The following is a 6305-nucleotide window of genomic DNA, read 5'->3' as shown; positions in this document are numbered from 1 at the left end:
TAGGTCTATGATCCATTTTGAGGTAATTGTTTGTATGGTGTGAGAAAGAGGTCCAAATCCATTCTTTTGTTTGTGGATATTCCAGCCCTATTTTTGTTATCCTAGCACTCTTTTTTGAAAAGAATATTCTTTTTCCCCATTGAATTTTCTTGGCAAGCTTGTTGAAAGTCAATAGACCATAAGGGTAAGGATTTATTTCTGGACTCTCAATTTTATTCTATTGATCTATGTCTCTCCTTATGCCAGTACCACACAGTCTTGATTACTGTAGCTATAACAGACTTTTTTTTTTATGGATTCCTAGAAGTGTCCTATATACACAGTCATCCCATCCATGAAGAGAGATTGTTTTCTTTCTTTCTTTCCAACCTGGATGCTTTTTGTTTAGTTTTCTTGCCTAACTGCCCTTCTAGAACCTCCAGTACAATGCTGAATAGAAGTTAAGAAGGTGGGCTTTGTTGTCTTATTTCTGACTGTAAGAAGTATTCTGTGTTTCACCATTAAGTATGATTTTAGCTGTCGACTTTTCATAGATGTCTTTTATCAGGCTGAGGGAAGATCCTTTTTGTACTAATTTCCTAGAGCTGATGTAACAAATTACCACAAACTGGGTGGCTTAAGACAACAGAAATCTGTTGTCTCACAGTTCTGGAAGCCAGAAGTCTGAAGTCAAGGTGTTGGCAGGGCCACATTCCCCCTGGAGGGTCTAGGGGAGAATCCTACTTTGCCTCTTCCGTCTTCTGCTGGCTGTTGGAATTCCTTGCCTTCCTTGTCTTGTGGCGGCAGAATCCAACCTCTGCTTCCATCTTCCCAAAGCCTTCTCCTCTCTGTGTCTGTGTCTGCGCCTGTTCTGTCTGATATCAGGACACTTGTCATTGGATTTAAGGCCTACTCAAATAATCCAGATGAATTTTACTTCAAGATTCTTAATTATGTTTGCAAAGACTCTTTTTCTAAGTAAGGTATAATTCACAGGTTCAGAGGATTAGGCCATAGGCATATTTTTGGTAGGAGAGGGGACACCATTCAGCCCACTACAGTCTGCCCTCTGGTTCTCCACCATTCACATCTATTCCCGAGTCCCCTGTTTTATTCTTGACTTTAGTAATTGGAGTCTTATCTCTTTTTTCTTGGTTAGCCTAATTAAAAGTTTGTCGCTTTAGTTGATCTTTTCAAAGAAACAACTTTTGATATGTTGATTTTCTGTTTTCCATTCTCTATTTCATTTATTTCTATGCTAATCTTTATTATTTCCTTCTTTTGCTTGCTTTGGTTTGCTCTTCTTTTTCCAGTGTCTTAAGATAGAAAGTTAGGTTATTGATTTGTGTTGTTTTTTTGTTTTTAAATATAGACATTTGCAGCTATAAATTTCCCTCTACGTACTGCTTTATCTGTATCTCATAAGTTTTGTTATGTTGTATATTCATTTCATTCATGTCAAAATATTTTCTAATTTCCCTTGTGATCTGACCTTTTAGTTATTTAGAAGCATGTTGTTTAATTTCCACATATTTGTGAATTTCCCAAGTTTATTTCTGCTTTTGGTTTTTAATTTCTTTCCATTGTGGGTGGAGAACATAATTTGTATGATATCAACACCTTTAAATTGGTTGAGGCTCATTTTGTGGCCTAGTGTATAGTCTGTCCTAGAGAGTGCTCCATGCACACTGGAGAAAAAAAATGTGTGTTCTCCTGCTGTTGGGTGGAGTGTTCTGTAGATATCTGTTTTAGGTCTAGTTGATTTATAGTGTTGTTCAAGTCTGCTGTTACCTTGTTGATCTTCTGCCTAGTGGTTCTTTATTGTGAGAGAGTTATTGGAGTCATTATTGAAAGTGGGGTATTGGCAACTCCAACTGTTATTGTTGAATTGCCTATTTCTCCTTTCAATTCTGTCATTTTTTGTTTCATGTATTTTGAGATTCTATTGCTAGGTGTACATATTTTTGTAAATGTTATATTTCCCAATGGATTGTTCCTTTTATCATTATAAAATGTACCTCTTTATCTCTAGTAACATTTTTGTTGAAAAGTCTATTTTGTCTGATATTAGTATAGCCACTTCAGCATTCTATGGTTGCTTTTTGCTTGATATATCTTTTTTCATTCTTTTAGTTTCAACCTATTTGTACCTGAATTTAAAGTGTGTCTCCTGTAGATACAATATAGTTGAAATTTGTTTTCTTAATCCAGTTTGACAGTCTCTGCTTTTTCTTTGGATTGTTTAATTCATTCATATTTAATGTTATTACTGTTATAGTTGGATTTACGTCTGCCATTTGCCATTTATTTTCTGTTTCTCGTGTGTTTTTCTTCTTCTGTTCCTCCTTTACTACTTTCTTTTGCATTAAGTGAATAATTTCTAGTGTAATATTTTAATTCTGTTAATATTTTTCACTGTATTTTAAAATTTATTATTGGATGCTCTAGGGCTCACTGAGTACATATTAATTTATCAGAATTTGCTTCAGAATTAAACTAACTTAGTTTCAGCGAGATATAGAGATGTTATCCTATATAGCTCTAATCTCTCGTCCCCCTTTGTGTGCTATTATTGTTACATGTATTATATCTATGTATGTTACTAATGCAACAGGATATTTTTATAATTATTATTTTATATATGTCTTTTAAAGAAGCTGAGAGAAGAAAGGAGAGCAAGTATATATATTTATAGAGTTTGTTATAGTAATCTTCTTATTTACCATTTCTGGTTCTCTTAATTTGTTCCTGTGGCTTTGAGTTATCATCTAGAGTAATTGCATTACTTCAGTACAGCTTTGTTACCACACATCTGCTTTGTGCTGTTATTGACAAATATATTACATTTCTGCATCACATAAGCCCAACAATACATTATATACATGTTGTTTTACACAATTTCTTTTGAAATCAGTTAAGAGAAGAAAGAAAAAGAAATATGCAGCTGTACTGTCTTTATAATTACATAATTACCTTTATCACTGCTGTCTGATTCTTTTGTGTAGATACATATTACTATCTGGTGTAACTTGCTTTCAGCCTGAAAAACTTCTTTTAGTACTTCTTGTAAGGCGAGTCTGCTAGCAACAAATGTTCTCAGTTTTTGTTTATCTGGGAATGTCTTTATTTCACCTTCATTTTTGAAAGACAGTTTTGCTGTATATAAAAATCTTGATTGACAGTTGTTTGCTTTGAGCACTTTAAATATGTCATCCTGCTGCCTTCTGGCTTCTATTGTTTGTTTCTGATGAGACTATTAATCTTATTGGTGTTTCCTTATACGTAATGAATTATTTTCCTCTTTCTTCTTCCAAGATTTACTCTTCATCCTTCAAAATTTTTACTTTGTTGTATTTGGGCATGGAATCTTTTGCATTTACCATACTTGGAGATTGCTAAGTTTTTTAGAAGTATAGGTTAATATTTTTCATAAAATTTGGAAATATTTAGTTATTATTCCTTTGAGCATTTTTTCTGCTTCTTTCTCTCTTCCTCTCCTGCTGCTACTCCAATTACATGCTTTTAATGTTCTTAATGGTGGCCCACATTAAGAGGCTCTCTTTTTTCTTTGTTCTTTTTTCTCTCTGCTCTTCAGATTAAATAATCTCTATTGATTTATCTGCAAGTTCTCTGATTCTTCTGCCAGCTCAAATCTACTGTTGTGCCTCTCTAGTGAAATTTTCATTTGTTATTGCATTTTTAACTCTATTATTTCCGTTTGGTTCTTTATTATAATTTCTATCTCTTTATTAATTCTCTCTCTTTGCTGAGACATTATCATTATATAATTTTTTACTTCTTTAAGCATTGTTTCCTTTAGTTCATTGAAACTATTTAAAATAGCTTCATTTGCATCTTTACCTTCTAAGTCTGACATCTGGACCCTTTCAAAGGCAGTTTCTGTTGCCTGTTTTTTTTCTGGCATATAGGTCATACTTTCCTGTTATCTTTGCATGTTTTGTAATTTTCTGTTGAAAACTGGCCATTTTAGATGATATGGTATGGCACTCTGGATACTGATATCCCCTCTCTGGTGCTTGTATTTGGGGACTTGAACAGTTTATCCAAAGAATATTTTTTGCAAGTGGGAAATTAAATATAAATACACATGTAAAATTTTTGTCATGGAAAGTTTCAAACAGATAACAAAATTAGAGAATAGTATAATGACCCTCAGATACTAGTCAACCAGCTTCAATAATTATCAATACATGGCCAATCTAGAATTTGCTACAAAATAATCTGAGGTCAGGGAAGTTGATGGGGGTCTATGAAACAAAATTGGCCAAAAGTGAAATGTCATTGTTATATATTTGTGTAAAATGTCTTTGATAATCAATTAGATAGAACTCATTTTGTGTATATTAGTCATTTTTACTTCTTGTGTGAATTATTTCCCCATTCTTGACTGGTGTATTTTTCTTTTGGATTCATAAATTCTTCACATGTTAAAGATATAAACTTGTGTGCCATATTTCAGGCAAATATTTAACTCAAGTTTCTTGCCATTACAGTTTGATACTTTTTAATGTATACATGTATGCATATTTATGAATGAATGCATGTGTGTGTGTGTATGTTAAATCTTGTGTTTCTCTGTGTGTGTGTTAAAACTATCATTCTTCCGTTGCTTTTCTACCTGGAGAGGGGCTAGGAAAGCCTATCTAGAGAATAGATTTTTAAATTCAATAGCAATTTGTTACAGCATATAAATGAACGTTCAACAATGTGCAATGAGAATTTTTAAAAACACCTTCTTTGCACAGAGAGCATTTGGATTAAGATTTTAGAAAATTACAATAATGCTGTTGAGAGTGCATGATACTCACGCTTCCAGTGGAAGTGTAAATTGGTACAATCTTATTGTAAAGAAATTTTGACGTAATGTATCAAAAGTGTTAAAATTATATATGACTTTGATCCTCTAATTTCACTTCTTAGGGTCTAGCCTAAGTAAAATATTAATCAGGCATAGTAAAAAATTTGGAAAATAGAGAATCCAGAATACACAGCTATGTACAGTGTGCAACGTAATACTAATTTCCTGTGTCTCTGTGTACATAATCAGAAGAATCAAAAAGGAATGCACCAAAAATTTAACAGTGCTTATCTCTATGTGATGAATTATAGATTTTTAATATCTTTCTGTACATTATAAATTATTCAGTAATTATTATGTCCTACTGTACAATCAGTAGGAAGGAATGCACAGTTTTCACAAAGCAAAAAGAGGCGCCTATAATATAGTGAAATTTGTATTTGAGGAGTTAGAAAGCCTAGACTTAAATGGCATCAACTAAGTGGCTCAGAGTAAGTTTCTCTTCTGAGCCTGATTTACTCATCTAGAAAACAATCATAATAATTATTATAATATGCAGTTGAAATGAAAATTAAATGAAGCCAATGAATCTTGCATACATTAGACATTTGAATGTAGGACATTTTCTTATAACAACAAAATCTAACTAAAATTTCGTTGTGTTTTTCTTGTTTGTCTTTTTTTCCCCCTCATATAATATTGATTAACAGTTTGCAAAGACTTATATACTCCTGAATATAGTCCTGTATATTCAAACCTAAGGGAAAAATTGATTGGAATGTTTTAAAACCTCCATTTTATAGTATTCTTTGTGTTCTCTTTATTTTAATAGCTTGACTTCAAGCTTAGCAAAATTTACTCATTCATGCAGAAACTATTGATTGTTTTTTACGTGGAAGGACACTGTGGAGAATGAAATGAAAAGTAAGCTAAAGTTGCTATCCTAAAGGAAATTTCACTCATAAAATCAACAGATACACAAATGTTAGATTCCATAGGAAGTACAAGTGCAATTTTGGAGTTCAGAAATTGCTTACATCTAGAAAACTAGGGAACATTTCATGGAAGAAGTTGGCATTTGAGGTAGTATTTAAGGGATTTGTCCTATAAATATTCAAATGTTCCAGAAAGAAAGCATGAGATATGTTGAAAATTTCATTTTACCTTTTTATCAAGTAAAATTACACAGTCAATAAAAATTGTAGGTTTTTTATATTCTACTAACAACTCTAAAGATAATAAAAGAATCACAGCCCAACATATACTTTGAGCATAGTAGATTCTCTATATTTAACAATTAAATCTTAAATGAATCCCAAAGACATCTTTGTCCTGCAAGATGATAAGAGTAATATCAAGAGTGTTCTTTTTTCAACTGATTTGTTTATGTTATCTAACACAGTTAATATAATTTTTTGCTCTGTGTCTAGAACTACGATTAAAGCTTGGCACTTAATATATTTTGTTGATAATAACGTGTGTGTTTTGCATCTTTACTGCCTTGTTT

Source organism: Ceratotherium simum, chromosome 7 (genome assembly GCF_057802395.1).
Source record: "Ceratotherium simum simum isolate JZ-2026a chromosome 7, ASM5780239v1, whole genome shotgun sequence".
NCBI classification, from domain to species: domain Eukaryota; kingdom Metazoa; phylum Chordata; class Mammalia; order Perissodactyla; family Rhinocerotidae; genus Ceratotherium; species Ceratotherium simum.
The sequence above is the reverse complement of the archived record's forward strand: the minus strand, read 5'-3'. Positions refer to the sequence as shown.